The following is a 20,520-nucleotide window of genomic DNA, read 5'->3' on the forward strand; positions in this document are numbered from 1 at the left end:
ATTGTCCTGCAAAATGATGGTCAGGTCCTGCAAAAAGTGTCGCCACTCCTGCCTCTAAGCTGGTCGTAGGTTGTGTTCCAAAAATGAACAGCGTGTGTTTTTCCCCACATGTGTGCCAATGGCGTGAAAGATTGTCTGAAATGTTTGTAATACACACGTTCATGAGAGTTTATTTGCAGACCCTGAACACAAGAGATGCTCTAAGATCGTGTAACTTGTTCAACAAACTGAAATAAATTGCTTAATATAGATTTTTTTCTCTGGAGTTTAAATTCTCGCTTTTTCTTTACTCTGATAAAGGTTTCAAAATAATGAGGACTTTGCGGTGATCGGTAGTTCTCGCATGAAAATAGTCGAAGCTTTTTTTTCATAAATTTACGCAGGGTGGGCTTGTATCTGCTGATCATTTGTGATCGGTGCCGGCACACTTCGATGGACGTCATAAAATGATGTGATGCGACTGCAGTCGAACGTAAAAACTATACCGATTTTGCTCATAAAACTGACAGAAAATGGACTTTACCTATTTTCGTGGGAAGAGGACATTTATTATGGTCGCAAATGTGTTTTACTTTTTCTAATAGATGCTTGGTTACAGATGCATTGACGTCAAATACAGTTGTTCTCCATCCCCGACGGCGAGCTCCTGCGGGCGAAGTGCGGCGGGGGAGTGTCTGCTGTGTAGGTCGCCGAACGCAGCCGCTCTCTGTCCAGGGGGGCGGCGTGTGGGGGGGGGGGGGGGGGGCTCTGCCGCTATATTTTAGACGAACAAGTTGCACTTGAGGCGGCCGTCGTTTTACCTCCTATTGTTTAATTGACTATGCACGCGCTATTGCTCAGGCATAGGTGCGTCGCCTTAAGGAGGCGGCCAGGTGGTGGAAAGCCAAGTGCGGGCAGCGGCCTTAGAGGGTGGTAGCGGGGCCGTGAGACGCTCGGCAGAGCATCGTAGAGGGGGGAAGGGGGTGGGGGAGGCGTGAGCGGAAGTGAGAAGGCCTCGGTTTTCGGCAGTTTGTGTTTGTACATCGAGAAGAACGCACGTTCAACTACCACCCCCTCTGCACTCTTTTAGGATGACGATTTTCCCCCAGTACATGTGCTGCATTATGACCCATTCATTACGAGTGCTGGTTTTTTGACGACAATTTCGAAGTGTGATTAGATCTGTGACGCATTTTTTTTTCATCAGTTGTGGTAGCGTGTACTGTCTTCGATTACCTGGGCTGAAGTATGGTTTTTGAGCAGGCATCTGTAGTGAACTCTGGTGTCGAAGAGCGATGGATACTGTACACTTACAGGTAATACACTTTTTAAACTCCTCTCTGTCCAGCACCAGCATCTCATCAGTTGAATGTATTTCCCACCAAAAAGAATAAAGATAGTACCTTACATCCCTGCCTTTTTCCCGGCAGCTTGTAGGTGTAGGGTAAAGTTTGAGTGTGTCTGTCGCTAGTTTCGAGTGGTATTGCGAACTTTTTTCCCAGCAGGATAACACCAGTTGTATGGTATCGTCAGTTTTTGAGCTGTATTGCGCTCTTATGCCGCCCTTGTATACTGCTCCATATATAGAACTTGCAATTAGGCCCAATCATTGTGATTAATTACGATATTAGGATCGATATTTGCGTCAGTTTCCCGACCAAAATAAATAAAGTACACTAACCCAACCTTCCTCTCCTGCATCTGGACAGTTTCCATGTGTTAAGTCGTGCACTTGGGCTTTCCATCCAGTAGAATCAGTCTCTGAGTCCCAGAAAGGATACAGCCATTTTTAATTTCCTGTCAATTCCAAGTGCCTCTGGTGGTTTAATTGTGTTAGGGGGGTACAATTGGGCTATCTGCCCAGGAGGATCAGCGTTCGAGTCCCAGAAAGGGTACCGCCAATTTTAATTTCCCGCCAATTACCGGGTGGGGGGTGGGGTGAGGTGTCAGCACAGCCCTGGGACAAAGAAATTCCCACCAAAATTCGAAATTCCCGCCAAAATTCGAATTTCCGCCAATAGGGTAGGTTTGGGGGAGGAGGAGGAGGGAGCTGGGCACACGTGTAGGCTGAGAAAAACACATGACGTCAGCCGAGGGTGGGAATGGGTGTGGTCAGGGGCAGGGGTGATTAATTGATCAATTTAATTAATTTGCATATCAATTTGATATCAAAATTGCACCCGTAACCCCAACTCCGTACTAGTCCTATCATGTACAGTACGCAGGCCATCCTGGCTGGCTCGCCCCGCACTTTGGAGACGACTGCTACCCAGTACCACTCCAGCCGTGTTGATGCAAAGCCCTGTATTTATCCTCCTTTGCTGTTATTTTGTTAGCCGAGCGGTCTATGGCGCTGCAGTCATGGACTGTGCGGCTGGTCCCGGCGGAGGTTCGAGTCCTCCCTCCGGCACGGGTGTGTGTGTTTATCTTTAGGATTAGTAGTGTGTAAGCTTAGGGACTGATGACCTTAGCAGTTAAGTCCCATAAGATTTCACACAAATTTGAACTTTTTTTGTTATTTTGATTGACTATACAGGGACAGAGTTGCAACAGAAGCAGTGAATGTCAAAGTATCCCTGTTCTGCTAGTTGATCAATTCATTTTACCTCCACTTACAGTTTCCAAATAGGTATTTTCATAATTATAAGAGTGTACGTGATAGCAGTAAACATTACATAATATCATTTCTATGGATATATTCTTCTAATCATACTTATTCACTTCCCAACACACCCGGATAGTCGTGCATGTTAAAGTGTCGTTTCTGGGACAAGGAAATGTACCGACATGACTGAGTCCGCCTAGACGATTAATAACGAGGACCGGTGTGCCGACCAGGCTGGATGTGGTTTCTAGGCGCTTTCCCACACACCACTAGTTTCATACTGGACCGGTACCCAGGTCCCGCCCCAGTTACACGATTCACAAACGTTTACGAAACTTTCGCTCACTTTACACGCACACAGTTGCGGGTAACATATTCCGCCCCGGCGAGAAACGGGGTGGCGACAGGAAGGGCATCCAGCCAGCACTTAAATCAGCCAGCCCAAATTTGCTAATAAGCATGTCGACCCTACACTAAATGTCAGCATATTATGACTATGTCAAAGGTCGTAACTTCGACACGCTAGTCAATCCGAACAGAGCATAATATCAGGCTCTGCAAATTGGTGTTTCCTATCATGACATGTTGACAAGCGCAGTGCATTCTGCAATGACAATGATGCGAGTGTGGAACTGGCTGAAAGAAGGAGGGCGTATGAATAGACGAGTATGTACTGGACCACACAGTGTGGAATAACGGACACCTTGTCTACATGGCGTAGTTAAATCTAAGAAGTTATCTAAGGAGAATTCTGGTCCAATCTTAGGTGTTAAGTTACCACCATGATGGCTCTTCTGGTCTGATACCCCTTCTCTTATAATCCCCCTCCCCTCCCATCGCTTCTCATGAAACTTTTCTAAATAGTACAAGAAATTGGAAGCAGCCCATTTCTTTTATGTTAAAATCCGCGATGGTAGAAATACGTACATGGCCCGTGTAAAACCGGCCGGAAATTCAACTTCAAACGAAAAAGACGAGAAAGCACATGTCAAGTTAAAATGGAAGTAAAATTCAAATAACTCACATAACTTGTGTTAGAAAGGCAAAAAAAGAACGCTATGGTGCACCCTCTCTCACTCCTGTCTCATCTAAGCGTCAGATCCTCTTGCATAGGCTTCCACCCGAGAATTCAACATTTTGAGACCGAATGACAGCATTTTTCACGACTTTCATTCAATTTACACTTTTTGCGATTTTTATTTTGCATATATTACGCAGATGTATCAAATCACATTTTCATACCACATTTCTTATACCCAACAGGTTTGAAGCTATGATTTCTTGCTTACTTTGTGGGTATTGCTCAAGTGTCTCATTACTGTTCAAATTTCGTTGCAGGAGTACGGCAACTCATCTTCAGTTCCATTTTTAACTTACTTACGTATTTCAAGACTTATTTCAGCATGTGTCTGTGTTTCTTTTCGCTTTATGTATGCTGTACTTGTAGTACGCAATCAATCTTCAGCTGCACCACCACCGTCTCTGCCTCCGCCTAATTCTATATCATTGGCAACTCAATCCGTCTCATCTCATAGCGCCATTGTCAGAGCGTTGCTGTCTCTGTCTCACACACTGCGTGTTTTACCCAAGTGTACCATTATTTCTGACCTCACATGCTGGATCCACAATTATGGAATTCTTACATTTTTTCAATTTTTCACCACTTACTAAGCAGTTTCTTTGCTAAACCAGACCTGTTCCTTACATAGCATATTATAGAATCAATTTCAGCATCACGCCAATGAAAATCACTGAAATTATTCGCCAACAGTTGCAACACACAAAGCTACACAATCTACTTATGCATTTCTGACACACTTACCAGTTTCTTTTTTTTTTCTGCCACGAGTACGCTTTCGAGATAGCAGATGTTGATCGTAGTAGTTGTTTTTGTTGTCTCGTATCACATTACACACACACCTCAAGTGTTCGAGCCCTGACAAAAAAATTTTCGCTAACTTGGCACTTTTCAAGTATAGAAAAAAATTTCCACGCTCATCCTTAAGGCAATTTCGTATGCACAAATGACAACCGCTCGGCTGAGTACGGTAATGCTGTTCAAACTGTTTTCAGTAGTTACTATAGGGATGCGTGGTAGACGTCACCTAGGATCCGCCAACCAGCCTTAAGACTTCACAGCTAAACGTCTTGTGCCTTAGCAGCAGTCATGGAGTTTGCGTAGCTGAACAAATTTCACCAATCCCAAGACACACAATAACATCTCCTTCACAACAAGATAGTGTATCTCTCAAAACAACCTCACACCTACGTTCACGGGCGCGTGCGCGCTACATGCCTCATCATACGACCAATTTTGTTTTCGAACATAATGCCTAACACTTATCGCCACTAAAGTCATCCTATCCAGTACCATTGACACGGCGGACCGCAAAAAAGTGCTGCAACTGCGAAAAACGCTTGTGAATCCTCAAAACATGCCCAAGCTGGCTACGTTTCAACACACTGACACCCAACTTATACGCAAGGTCAGGTCTGCCCAGCAATATGCTGTCCTCACTTGGTTCTCGGCTCTCTACGAAAACAGCGAACAGCAATCATTTAAACTGACTCATCACGGCACGTACCACATTCACCACCTCTGTGGTATACTTTAGTCATAGACTTATCTCCCTATCACATATATTCAGTACTTATTTCGTAACATGTTTCAGACCAGTTATACTATGGATCAGAAGTCTTTTTTGAAAAAAAATCGTGCGAGTATTTTCTGTTTTTCTGCACTCGGCAAGCCAACCAAATATGGCGTGTAGGAGTTACAGCTTAGTCGGCAAGATAATGCAAGGGATACTGACAACATAAGAAAACTAAACTACCCCCGAACAGGCCATGAAGGGCTAACGGTACCGACCGGCCGCCGTGTCATCCACAGCCCATAGGCGTCACTGGATGCGGATATGGAGGGGCATGTGGCCAGCACACCGCTCTCCCGGCCGTGTGTCAGTTCAGTTTCCGAGACCGGAGCCACTACTTCTCAATCAAATAGCTTCTCAGTTCGCCTCACAAGGGCTGAGAGCACCCCGCTTGCCAACAACGCTCGGCAGTTGGATGGTCACCCATTCAAGTGCTAGCGCAGCCCGACAGCGCTTTACTTCGGTGATCTGACGGGAACCGGTGTTACCACTGCGGCAAGGTCGTTGGCATAATTACAACATGGAATAAACAAATCTGCCCACGCAGGAGCAACGACTGTGTATCTGTATCATCGCCTGAGCCATGTAGGGGTTCGAATATTCGATGTATTGGTGAGGATTTTAGCCCATTCACTGAGAACCTGCATGTTGCAGTAGTAGTGTCTGCAAACAAAAATAGAAATATATCGCCCTCCTCTATGAATTACACCTCATCGTGATAGTCATGACTCCTATTTCTTAATGCTTTCAACACGTTTTCGCTCTCTGTAAATATTATACAAATGCTTCCCATCAAGTCTCCTTATGTCCTCGAGAACATTTACAAATACGATTTTCGTTCACGGTTACACGTGTTTTACTAGAGCTCTACCGACGAGAGTTTTGAGTGTGTGTAGTCGCTACCATGACGTTTTCCGAGTATGTCATTTCAGAGCAACAACACATCACAACCCAGTTCTAATATGATCGAAGTTTTTCCAAAGTGGTATAAGCATTATAACTTAAAAGCCGTTCAATTTTGTGATTCTCATCACTTGCACTCGGAGCCATTAGTTAACCTTTATCATGTTGCACAACACTTCAAAGTGACACAGGTATATGAAACTATTTTTCCGCATTATCACCAAGTCTGTGTAAAGTACGGTCGGAACGTTCTACCAATCGTTCAAATCCTGGACGTCAGAAATTCGTTCCTTGGCCACAGAGCCATTCGAGGCTTCTACATCTACATCCACTTCGATACTCTATAAATCACACTTAAGTTACTTGCAGAATGTTCATTGAACCACCTTCGCAATAATTCTCAATCATTCCACTCTCGAACAGCGCGGGGAAATACCGAACACCTGTATCTTTCCGTGCGACCTCTGATTTCCCTTATTTTCTCTTGATGATCATTTCTCACTGTGTAGGTCGGCGTCAATAAAATATTCTCGTATACGGAGGAGAAAGTTGATGATTACAATTTCGTGAGAAGATCCCGCCGCAACGAGAAACGCCTTTACTTTCATGCTGTCCACCCCAAATCCTGCATCATGTGTATGATACTCTCTCCCCTATTTCTCGATAATACAAAACGTGCTACTCTTCTTCGAACTTCCCGTTGTATTCTGTTAATCCTATCTGGTAAAGATCCCACACAGCAGTACTCCGAAAGAGGACGAACAAGCGTAGTGTAGACAGTCTCTTCAGTGGACCTGTTGCATCCTCTAAGTGTTCTGCCAATAAAACGCAGTCTTTGGTTATCCTTTCCCGCAACATTTTCTGTGTGTTCCTTACAATTTAAGTTTATCGTAATTGGTAATTCCTACGTATTTAGTTGAATTAAAGACCTTTAGATTCGATTGATTTATCGTGTAACCGCAGTTTACGGATTTCTTTTATCACTCATGTGGATGACCTCACGCATTTCATTATTTAGGGTCAATTTTCAATTTTCGTACCATATAGATATCTTTTCTAAATCGTTTTGCAATTTGTTTTGATCTTCTGATGACTTTACTAGACGATAAACGACAGCATCATCTGCAAACAACGTACGATAGCTGCTCAGATTGTCTCCTAAATCGTTTATACAAATAAGGAACAGCAGAGGGCGTATAACACTACCGTGGATTATCGATGACTTTTCGTCAGTTACTACAAACTGTGACCCCTTTGACAGCATATCACGAATCCAGTAGCATAACTGAGATGATATTCCAAAACACGCAATTTGACTACAAGCCTCTTGTGAGTGTCAAAAGCCTTATGAAAACCTAGAAATGCGAAATCAATTTGAAATCCCTCGTCGATACTTTGCGTGAGTAAAGAGCTATTTGTGTTTCACAAGAATGATGTTTTCTAAACCTGTGTTGACTGTGTGTTAGTAAACCGTTCTCTTCGAAGAATTTCATAATGTTCGATCACAATATGCACTATGTGATCAAAAGTATCCGGACACCCCCAAAAAGATACGTTTTTCATATTAGGTGCGTTGTGCTGCCACATACTGCCAGGTACTCCAAATCAGCGACCTCAGATGTAATTAGACGTCGTGAGACAGCAGAATGGGCGCTCCGTGGAACTCACGGACTTCGGACGTGGTCAGGTGATTGGCTATCACTTGGGACATACCTCTGTACGCGAGATTTCCACCCTCCTAAACATCCCTAGGTCCACGCTTTCCAATGTGATAATGAAGTGGAAACGTGAAGGGACACGTACAGCACAAAAGCGTACATGCCGACCTCGTCTGTTGACTGACAGAGACCGCCGACAGTTGAAGAGAGTCGTAATGTGTAACAGACAGACATCTATCCAAACCATCAAACAGGAATTCCAAACTGCATCAGAATCCACTGCAAGTACTATGACAGTTAGGCGAGAGGTGAGAAAACTTGGATTTCATGGTCGGGCGGCTGCTCATAAGCCACACATCACGCCGGTAAATGCCAAACGACGCCTCGCTTGGTGTAAAGAGCGTAAACATTGGTCCATTGAACACTGGAAAAAAGATGTACGGAGTGACGAATCACAGTACAAAATGTGGCGATCCGATGACAGGGTGTGGGTATGGCGTCATCTGCCAGCCTGATTAGCGCCAGCAATAAAATGCGGAGGCGGCAGTGTTATGGTGTGGTCGTGTTTTTCATGGAGGGGGCTTGCACCCCTTGTTGTTTTGCGTGGCACTATCACAGCACAGGCTTACATTGATGTTTTAAGCGCCTTATTGCTTCCCACTGATGAAGAGTAATTCGGGAATGGCGATTGCATCTTTCAACACGATAGAGGACCTGTTCATTATGCACGGCCTGTGGCAGAATGGTTACACGACAGTAACATCCCTGTAATGGACTGGCCTGCGCACAGTCCCGACTTGAATCCTATAGAGCACCTTTGGAATATTTTGGAACGCCGACTTCGTGCCAGGCCTCACCGACTGACATCGATACCTCTCCTCAGTGCAACACTCCATGAAGAATGGGCTGCCATTCCCCAAGAAACCTTCCAGCACCTGAATGAATGTATGCCAGCGAAGGTGGAAGCTGTCATCAAGCCTAAGAGTGGGCCAACACCATATTGAATTCTAGCAGTACCGATGCCACAACGGCCGGAAAGTCATTTTCAGTCAGGTGTCCGGATACTTTTGATCACATAGTGTATGTTCCTAAATCCTACTTCATACCAACGTCAATAATATGGGCTTGAAACTTAGTGGTGTACTCCTATTACCTTTATTGAATAATGGTGTGACCTGTGCAACTTTCCAGTCTTTGGGTACGGATCCTTCGTCGAGCGAGCAATTGTATAGCTGTATGAACGCCCTCATCGTTGGAAACTTTCTTCCCTCTCCCCCCCCCCCCTCCCCCCCCCCCCAGTCCACTTCAGATACTATTTCCGTTTGTCGAAAAGACAGAAATCGCATGGTACAAGATCTGGACTGTATTGCGAATCAACATCACCCAGTTCTGTACCGTCATGGTCAAATTGTTGGCACCACGTCGCTACGGCTGGACGCGACATTGTGTTTGTTCCATATTCCGCCAGAATTTCACGATGAATTTCTACGCAGTTTCTATATTTTGCGCACAAGAATCGTACTGTCTCGCGTACTTCAACTTTGGGGCATATTTCCAATTGCCTCGCAATTCCACTCGCACACTGTGATGCTCCTGTTATCGGTACCGCAGCAGATCGCTCCACGCGGGAAATCCGCAATGTGTACTCTTTGCACACAACGTGCGACTCTCGTTGCGTAATGGTCTTAGCGTGAGATGACATGTTTAACTTGCTTCCTTAACTTCCTAAATACTCCACAAACAGCTTTACGGTGAGTGGTGAAGGGTACTTTGCATAACAGTTTCACTTCACCCTTTACCCGTTCCAGCCGCGCGAATGGTCCGCGGGAAGAATGACTTTTGGCAAGCCTGTCTGTGAGCTCGTATCTCTCTAATGCTGCTTTCATGGTCGTTTCGTCACATATACGTAAGAGGAAGCAACATATTGATTGACTCTTCTAGGGCTGTACGGTCTCAGAGTTTGAACAGTAAACTACAACATGATGTAAACGTCTCTGTTGTAGTATCTGCCACTGGAGTTGGCTGACCACCTCCGTGACGTTTCCGTGCTCACTAAATGAACCTGTAGCGAAACGTGCTGCTCTTCTTCCAATATTCACTATTTCATCTCTAACATTCTGCGTGGTGTCTGTTTGTTCTAAGTCGTGTCTCCCTACCACTTTCGCGCAACGACGCTCTGAGCGTGTTTTTTAGGGAATTGACTAGTTTGAACCTGGGACCTGTTGCTGGTAAGGAGACGCCAGACCACACATGACATGTAGAGTTCAGAAGAGTTCAGTGAGACTAGCGATGATATAATCAAATACTTAATGATTTCAGCGTCAGCTCCACTGCACTCCCTGTAAAAGAATCTTAATACTAACTAAATTTAGTGGAAGGGGTTGAAGGCTTTCCTATTTTTAGTTAGCTGGTAAAATAACGTCGAGAAAGTAGTTAAGTTTAGCATTGGAATTTTTATTCTACTCACAAAACATTGTTTATAAATTGCACTATTGATAAAAGGAAATATTTTAATACAGTATGACAAAAACCAACTGCGTTCAACAAAAATGTGAACGAATATTCCTCTGAATGGGTTTCCAAATTCTATAATGGATCGAAGGATGACCTATGCCAAATCACAGCTATAATCTAGGTTTAAATGAAGTTTCATAAAGGAGAAAACTATCAAAAATGGTCTACAGTGACCCTCAATTATCTTTAATTACTTACGTAAATTGTCGTAAATTACAGTGGCTGATGTGGCTTCTCAATAATTATATAACAGAAAAATCATCGCGTTTCAGATTTTAACTTCTAGTAGCAAATGTGAATACCACGAAGTTTAATTGACGATCGACACTAGTATTACGCAAAGAGGGGATGTAACAGATGAGACTTCTGCAGTTCTGAGTGAAGCTTTATGGCGGCACCGCATGCGTTCATTACCTTGTCAGTGTCAGGGGGCGGCGGGCGGCGCAGCTCCACGCACCTCGCCGTCTCGGAAGCAACTCTCTCCTAACTTCTCCTTACTACAATTTACCGAAGTTGGTTTAAAAAAAAAGGTATCTGGCTGTGTTTTCAACTGACCAATCAGGGTCTAAATGTTAACCTTAAGCTCCACCTACAAAAATTCTGTCTATCCAATGAGAAACGTTATACTTTTCGTAGTGGGACAATGTTTTTAACGTTTGCAACGTAACAGAGACGCGTATAGTCTCACGCTGCAACTTTCAGCTGGTGTGGTCCTTTTAGTGTTATCGTAAGATCTATACTGTTCTTCTGGAGGGCTCTATCTTTTAACATGGGCTGGGGGGTGGTCCTGGCGGTCGGCTGGCGACGTGGGTGTCCGTCCCTTATCGTAGGGCCTCCTAGCCTACACGACTCTGCTCTCGGCTTCTGTTCTCGTTTCTTCCCTCGTAACTGCGTCTGTTTCACGGTGGGAAGGTATGATATGCATTTAGGCATTCTTGTGTTAGTCTGTGGTTTTCCATTTGCTCTCTCGTTGATCGTATTACTTTGGTTAATTTAATGTCAGGATTTATTCGGAGCTGTGTGACATACTGCCGGATTTGCTATCATGTCAGGGTTTTCATGGAAGGTGTTGGATTTGCCTGACACCTTACACATCTATCAATCATATCTGGCACAGATCCCAGACTGGCATGCAATATTCAAGTATTGATCAAACGAGGGTTTTACACCTCTTTTGCAGGTGTATTACACTTCCTGAGGATTCTTCCAATTAAAAATTAAATGTCATATGGCATTGTTGGCTGGGGTACCCCACTGGTTGAGTTCAGCCGCCTAGCAGAAAGGATGTTCTTCCTCGGCGCACACAGAATCATTTCCTTGCGGATATATGAGAGTTGTGTTGTATGAGAATTTGTGTCGTGTAGATGAGTGTCACGGATGCGTGTATAGTATAGTGTTATGTTTGTGTTATCTGATGATGGAAAAGCGCCAAGGGGACGGACGGATCACCATCACCAGTGTCACGTGTTATCGCTTTATGACACGCCGCAGCGAGGTTTGAAATTTAATCCAGGACATTGGTGCAAAGACTGATGGTCTGGAACTTTACGTCACCACCTCTCCTCCGCTTGCCGGCCAAATACTGGCGGGGACAGTTTCATCCCACAACAGAATTCCAACCGGCTGACGTCAGAGTTGAGCGCCACCGCAAAGGCATGCGTTAGCAATCTCGGTTAGAGAAACGGGCGTTTTTTTCTGTATTTCGGTTTGGTATTTACCTTACCTGCGATTAGTTTCTTATGTGGTCGTTCCAATTGAAGTCGATTTGTACGTATAATCCTAGGCAGTAAATGGCCGTGACTGCTTTCAGTGATTGTTCAGCAGTCGTGTAATCACACAGTAGCGTGTCTTTCTGTCTAACGTTACTATACAACAAATCAGGCACGCACGCACGCTCTTGCATACACATGATCAGACACATCATAAATATATGGTCTCCGTTAACATATTGTGTGGTGTCACCGCCAGACACCACACTTGCTAGGTGGTAGCCTTTAAATCGGCCGCGGTCCGTTAGTATACGTCGGACCCGCGTGTTGCCACTATCAGTGATTGCAGACCGAGCGCCGCCACACGGCAGGTCTAGTCTAGAGAGACTCCCTAGCACTCGCCCAGTTGTACAGACGACTTTGCTAGCGATGATTCACTGTCTACATAGGCTCTCATTTGCAGAGACGACAGTTTAGCATAGCCTTCAGCTACGTCATTTGCTACGACCTAGCATGGCGCCATATTCAGTTACTATAAGTACTATCTTCAAGAATGTATTCTGAACAGATAATATTGTGACTCATGTACTGTCAAGAGCGACGCTCATCATTAATGGATTAAAGTTAAGTATCAAACTAATTACGCCCGCTTTCTGAATTCTCATTTCTTGTCATGTTCCAGACCTCACGTCAGTATAGTTCTTCCCTCCTCACGCTAGCCTGCGTGAGCTAAAACGCGTGCATTTCGGCCTCCACTCGTAACACGGTGTTGGCTCTTCTGCTAACACAAAATATTGTACCACAGTTTATCATGTCGATACATCAAGAAATAAAAGGTTATGGCGGGCAGCTACTGATGATACGCTGTGACCGATGCGATTTTTGAGAATGTAAGCGTCCACTAGCAACTGTCGCCACTGGCACAAATTTACGCGAGAGCAGGCTGTGGCTAACGACCGGTGCACCTGACACTGTCCTCTCACGCTGCAGCACACCGACAACCCAAATCAGCTAACATTTTGGTTTAATGACCAACAGATCTAAACACGTTGCTGTTGTGCCCTGTACTTGCTGGAGATGTCAACCACACTTCGCAAAACTTGAAATCTTAAGAGAGTTCCCTGCAGCGAGAAACCGGGCATCTGCTAGTAGGACTGGCGCTCTGAGGGTTCCGTACATACTTGATTATGTGTATACACTGTCCACTTGTGAAATGTCTGAATAATCACCCGCTGCGGGGCGTGCAGGTAGAGAATCATTGAAGTTGTGGAGGGTACCTACAGGGATGTGAAGCCAGTGCCGTGGCCAGTTGCGCTTGTTTCTCGGTTGAGGATCCATTGCAGGAACGGCCCTATATAAGTCGTCCCTCAGATTCTCAACTGGGTTTTAATCTACATCTACATTTATACTCCGCAAGTCACCCAACGGTGTGTGGCGGAGGGCACTCTACATGCCACTGTCATTACCTCCCTTTCCTGTTCCAGTCGCGTATGGTTCGCGGGAAGAACGACTGTCTGAAAGCCTCCGTGCGCGCTCTAATCTCTCTAATTTTACATTCGTGATCTCCTCGGTAGGTATAAGTAGGGGGAAGCAATATATTCGATACCTCATCCAGAAACGCACCCTCTGGAAACCTGGCGAGCAAGCTACACCGCGATGCAGAGCGCCTCTCTTGCAGAGTCTGCCACTTGAGTTTATTAAACATCTCCGTAACACTATCACGGTTACCAAATAATCCTGTGACGAAACGCGCCGCTCTTCTTTGGATCTTCTCTATCTCCTCCGTCAACCCGATCTGGTACGGATCCCACACTGATGAGCAATACTCAAGTATAGGTCGAACGAGTGTTTTGTAAGCCACCTCCTTTGTTGATGGACTACATTTTCTAAGGACTCTCCCAATGAATCTCAACCCGGTACCCGCCTTACCAACAATTAATTTTATATGATCGTTCCACTTCAAATCGTTCCGCACGCATACTCCCAGATATTTTACATAAGTAACTACTACCAGTGTTTGTTCCGCTATCATATAATCATACAGTAAAGGATCCTTCTTTCTATGTATTCGCGATACATTACATTTGTCTATGTTAAGGGTCAGTTGCCACTCCCTGCACCAAGTGCCTATCCGCTGCAGATCTTTCTGCATTTCGCTACAATTTTCTAATGCTGCAACTTCTCTGTATACTACAGCATCATCCGCGAAAAGCCGCATGGAACTTCCGACACTATCTACTAGGTCATTTATATATATTGTGAAAAGCAATGGTCCCATAACACTCCCCTGTGGCACGCCAGAGGTTACTTTAACGTCTGTAGACGTCTCTCCATTGATAACAACATGCTGTGTTCTGTTTGCTAAAAACTCTTCAATCCAGCCACACAGCTGGTCTGATATTCAGTAGGCTCTTACTTTGTTTATCAGGCGATAGTGCGGAACTGTATCGAACGCCTTCCGGAAGTCAAGAAAAATAGCATCTACCTGGGAGCCTGTATCTAATATTTTCTGGGCCTCATGAACAAATAAAGCGAGTTGGGTCTCACACGATCGCTGTTTCCGGAATCCATGTTGATTCCTACGTAGTAGATTCTGGGTTTCCAAAAACGACATGATACTCGAGCAAAAAACATGTTCTAAAATTCTACAACAGATCGACGTCAGAGATATAGGTCTATAGTTTTGTGCATCTGCTCGACGACCCTTCTTGAAGACTGGGACTACCTGTGCTCTTTTCCAATCATTTGGAACCTTCCGTTCCTCTAGAGACTTACGGTACACGGCTGTTAGAAGGGGGGCAAGTTCTTTCGCGTACTCTGTGTAGAATCGAATTGGTATCCCGTCAGGTCCAGTGGACTTTCCTCTGTTGAGTGATTCCAGTTGCTTTTCTATTCCTGGTGAGTTTGGTGGCCAGGGGAGTACGATAAACTCATCCTGGTGCTCTCACGTGCGATGCGAGCTGTGTGACACGTCGCATTGTCCCGCTGGTAAATACTATCGTGCCGAGGAAAAACAAATTGCATGCAGATGTGGACACGGTCCACAAGGTCAGATGCTTACTTGTGTTGATGCACCGTGCCTTCCAGAATGACGAGATCTCCCAGAAAATGCCACGAAAGTACACTCCTGGAAATGGAAAAAAGAACACATTGACACCGGTGTGTCAGACCCACCATACTTGCTCCGGACACTGCGAGAGGGCTGTACGAGCAATGATCACACGCACGGCACAGCGGACACACCAGGAACCGCGGTGTTGGCCGTCGAATGGCGCTAGCTGCGCAGCATTTGTGCACCGCCGCCGTCAGTGTCAGCCAGTTTGCCGTGGCATACGGAGCTCCATCGCAGTCTTTAACACTGGTAGCATGCCGCGACAGCGTGGACGTGAACCGTATGTGCAGTTGACGGACTTTGAGCGAGGGCGTATGGTGGGCATGCGGGAGGCCGGGTGGACGTACCGCCGAATTGCTCAGCACGTGGGGAGTGAGGTCTCCACAGTACATCGATGTTGTCGCCAGTGGTCGGCGGAAGGTGCACGTGCCCGTCGACCTGGGACCGGACCGCAGCGACGCACGGATGCACGCCAAGACCGTAGGATCCTACGCAGTGCCGTAGGGGACCGCACCGCCACTTCCCAGCAAATTAGGGACACTGTTGCTCCTGGGGTATCGGCGAGGACCATTCGCAACCGTCTCCATGAAGCTGGGCTACGGTCCCGCACACCGTTAGGCCGTCTTCCGCTCACGCCCCAACGTCGTGCAGCCCGCCTCCAGTGGTGTCGCGACAGGCGTGAATGGAGGGACGAATGGAGACGTGTCGTCTTCAGTGATGAGAGTCGCTTCTGCCTTGGTGCCAATGATGGTCGTATGCGTGTTTGGCGCCGTGCAGGTGAGCGCCACAATCAGGACTGCATACGACCGAGGCACACAGGGCCAACACCCGGCATCATGGTGTGGGGAGCGATCTCCTACACTGGCCGTACACCACTGGTGATCGTCGAGGGGACACTGAATAGTGCACGGTACATCCAAACCGTCATCGAACCCATCGTTCTACCATTCCTAGACCGGCAAGGGAACTTGCTGTTCCAACAGGACAATGCACGTCCGCATGTATCCCGTGCCACCCAACGTGCTCTAGAAGGTGTAAGTCAACTACCCTGGCCAGCAAAATCTCCGGATCTGTCCCCCATTGAGCATGTTTGGGACTGGATGAAGCGTCGTCTCACACGGTCTGCACGTCCAGCACGAACGCTGGTCCAACTGAGGCGCCAGGTGGAAATGGCATGGCAAGCCGTTCCACAGGACTACATCCAGCATCTCTACGATCGTCTCCATGGGAGAATAGCAGCCTGCATTGCTGCGAAAGGTGGATATACACTGTACTAGTGCCGACATTGTGCATGCTCTGTTGCCTGTGTCTATGTGCCTGTGGTTCTGTCAGTGTGATCATATGATGTATCTGACCCCAGGAATGTGTCAATAAAGTTTCCCCTTCCTGGGACAATGAATTCACGGTGTTCTTATTTCAATTTCCAGGAGTGTATTTCCCAGACCATAACGTTCCTCCTCCGGCCTGGACCCTTCCGACAATTGCTGCTGGGTGTTTCTTTCAGAAGTTTCACGCCGATGGAGCGGAAAACGTGACTCGTCTGAAAAGGCCCCTGTCACCACTCAGTGGTCGTCCAGTGCAGATTCTAGCCTTCGTCGCCGACTAACAGCAGTCAGCACGGGTGCACGAACCGAGGCCCGTTCGCTGAACGGTTGTTGAGGAGACGTTGTTGGCGGCCCCTCGGTTCGTCCGAGCCGTCAGTTGCTCAACAGGTGCACGTCTATTCGCCTGTGCACATCTTCGTTCACCCCTGTCATCTATGGCCCGTGGTGTACCACAGTTGGCTCGGAGCCGGTTTTGGACAGCCTCATTTAGCCATGCACGGTACACTTCAACCGAAGCGGCCCGCGAGCAGTTTATAAACTGAGCCGTTTCGGAAATGCTTCCACCATTGGCCCAAAAGCCAACGATTATGCCCTTTTGGACAACAGCTAAATCACTCCGTTTCCGCTTTACAACAACGACTTCGCTGTTTCCCGCGTTCCCTAAATATGCTTCACACACCCAGTGCTGCCACCTGCTGTCTGTCAGTGGTTACTACGCGTTGACAGCGAATATAGGTTGCAGTCACATTCATGTGACCGGACAGTCCTTTTTTTTTTTTTTTTTTTCTTTATTGTGATTTCATTCCCCTGCCCCACATGGGCAGGCACAGTCCACCGCTCTTCAGCCGAGTGGCATGACAACTTAAAATAAGAATAAAATGTTACATACATAAAGGGGAACTTAAAACAGTGCAGATAGTTCATCTACAGGTTTTGACGAATGAGTCTACGAGTATCAAAATATATGACACGAATGCCCTCATATTTTCATTGTATTCGCTTAGAATATTAACCTACTTTACACCGCCAAGGGACCATAGACCTTAGTATTTGACATACAGTTCAACCTATACCTCTCTTCACACCTGAGAAGAAAGGGTATTACGGGCAAAAAGTACTTCTATAAAGATTCCATTTTTGTCATTTGAGATACGGAAACTTAAAAACGCGTTCAACTCACACTGTTCTCCCCATTTCTTTACAGCACCGACCATCATGGTTTTCGCGAAACTTACTGTACGTCCCTCTCGTTTGAATTACAGCTTTTCTACTTACATCACAACCATAACGTTCGACTGTAAGGAATTGATGTAACTCGTTCTTGATCAACACAATCTCCGGCAGATAGAATAATCACGAGATACCTCAAGAACTGTCGTAAAATTCTGTGAGAGAGTAAATAACATAGGCTTTTACTAGCTATCAGTGGTACTGAGAGAAACACAAACGTAGAAACATGTTCAATGAAGAGAGATTCTTCTACATTCTGGTAACGGAGACCGAACTACGAGTTTTCATTGCGATGGAGGCTTGTAATATTAGAAGGGGAATAGATGTTCCACGGGCTGAACATACTCTCAGGTTTTTAAATTGCTTCTTTATGATTCCTATGAAGAATAAGGATTATGTGAATATCCTCATCTAGAGTACGAAGAAAAATTTTTGAGGCATTTGGAAACGTAGGAGAGACTTACTAAATCTAACAGCAATTTCAGGATCCAACAGATCGAGTGGAAATCGCTGGTACTGGGACAAATGATTGGAGAGTGTAGATCAGTTGTCCGTGCGTTCCCGGAGTTGCTGGTGGTTTCCTTCACCGTGTATAACGTAGGTCACAACGCCGATGTGATACAACAGATAAAGGTAGTGATTGCATACCAGCGGTCATTTTGAGAAGGAAGTAGGTGTACAGCCCTCTGTGCTTATCGCCTACGCCAGATACCCCAGTCGACAAGGAATTCAGAAAATATAGAGGCAAAAATTAGGCATCCATAGACCAGAGGAATATACTAGCGTTGCAGTTCGTGGGTAAAAATAATTACACTACGACGTAGAAATTGCTGTAAAACATCAGCGCTGGTATTTTATGGCGCACGTTCCAACGCAACAAACTCCATGACCAATGGCAACAGACATTTGTACACAAACAGCAGGCCTAGGACGATTAGAAACGTTTTAGCTGACTAGTCGAATCACCTTTCTAATTTTTCTGACTGTCTGTTACCTTAACGAGGACTATACGGTTCGTAACAGTCTTTCAGCAATATGGTTCTCGTGTTCAGTTGGCCAATAGCACGACGCTTTAGAATGAGAAACGTTCAGGAGCCATTAAACATCTCGAACGGCCATCAAAATTCACATGTTTGAGATTCAGTTAAAACTTTTTGATACTAACTAAAGAGATCACGAATGTAAAATTAGAGAGATTCGAGATCGCACGGAGGCTTTCAGACAGTCGTTCTTCGCGCGAACCATACGCGACTGGAACAGAAAAGGGAGGTAATGACAGTGGCACGTAAAGTGCCCTCTGCCACACACCGTTGGGTGGCTTGCGGAGTATAAATCTAGATGTAGAAATAAACCGTTCGTCTAAAACAACATCTGTTTCATTTGGTCGACCAGTGCGAATTAATATGATAGAAGTACCTGGATATTAATGTCTCCTACAAACAAAAAATTATCCACTACTTACTTCAGTTAACCTCTGGCGTTATTAAAGCCCGTGGAGATGTTACACAAATCTGCAATGAAAGTAGCTAATTTTATACGGTAAGTTTTTGCTATTATGTGCTTATTTTTGTGCTTCGGAACAGCAAATAATGACGTCTTCTCATGGAAAAGCGGAGTCATACCTAGATCCCGCCATTCTGACTCACGCTATCTGTGACCACTTTCTGTGTACGCTGAAACTGCTCTTTCGAATGTCCACCTCTTCCATCCACTAAGCTATGATCTGTCTCCGACAGCCTTCAGATAGATCGGATGTTCGACTTCACCCTTTCATACTCACCTTAAGGTAGTTATTCCTCAATTTCTATGCTTCCTGTATATTTGTGCAAAACACAGCGTTATGTTTCCGTTCTGTGACACTAGACAGTCTCTTACAAGTACTGTAGCTGGCCTCTAAAAGATGATTAAATGTGTTAAAGTAACCTCACTGTGCAAAAGAATTAAAGGGGTCACTTTTTTCTAACCCTGTCTTTTTCACCCACTGCAGCGCAAAAGTGCAAAATTTGGTTCAAAGGTGCCTACAGTCTTCCTTCGTTTCTACCAGGTGTCAAAGAGGTTAACTGCCCATAAGCGTCTAGGAATCGGTCAAGGATTCTCTCTGTACAGATAAATTTTTAAAGTGTTCGGAAAAGGTGTGTGGATGCCCAACCAGGGGGTCTTAGAGCGACCATTTGCCATTTTATTCGTGCATGTGTCCATGTCGCACACCTCCCGTCAATACACCCTGTTATCATGTGGAGGAGGGTGCGAAATAGGAGGACTGAAAAATCATAAAAACTCTTTGCTGTTTCGTATCACATTTAAATTCTACATCTACATCTATACTCCGCAAGCCATCCAACGGTGTGTGGCGAAGGGCACTTTACGTGCCACTGTCATTACCTCCCCTTTTCTGTTCCAGTCGCGTATGGTTCGCGGGAAGAACGACTGTCTGAAAGCCTCCGTGCGCGCTCTAATCTCTCTAATTTTACATTCGTGATCTCCTCGGGAGGTATAAGTAGGGGGAAGCAATATATTCGATACCTCATCCAAAAACACACCCCTCGAAACCTGGACAGCAAGCTACACCGCGATGCAGAGCGCCTCTCTTGCAGAGTCTGCCACTTGAGTTTGCTAAACATCTCCGTAACGCTATCACGCTTATCAAATAACCCTGTGACGAAACGCGCCGCTCTTCTTTGGATCTTCTCTATCTCCTCCGTCAACCCGATCTGGTGCGGATCACACACTGATGAACAATACTCAAGTATACATCGAACGAGTGCTTAGTAAGCCAACTCCTTTGTTGATGGACTACATTTTCTAAGGACTCTCCCAATGAATCTCAACCTGGT

General features: G+C 45.6%; 1 protein-coding gene and 1 pseudogene across 1 annotated transcript in view; one reads left to right on the forward strand and one right to left on the reverse strand.

The window, feature by feature from the left end:
* Positions 1–20,520, forward strand: part of LOC124721886 (facilitated trehalose transporter Tret1-like) — a 353,067-nt gene that overhangs the window by 304,110 nt on the left and 28,437 nt on the right. The gene's annotated exons all lie outside the window — the stretch shown is intronic.
* Positions 5,628–5,744, reverse strand: LOC124723862 (annotated as a pseudogene).

Source organism: Schistocerca piceifrons, chromosome X (assembly GCF_021461385.2).
Source record: "Schistocerca piceifrons isolate TAMUIC-IGC-003096 chromosome X, iqSchPice1.1, whole genome shotgun sequence".
Classification (NCBI taxonomy): domain Eukaryota; kingdom Metazoa; phylum Arthropoda; class Insecta; order Orthoptera; family Acrididae; genus Schistocerca; species Schistocerca piceifrons.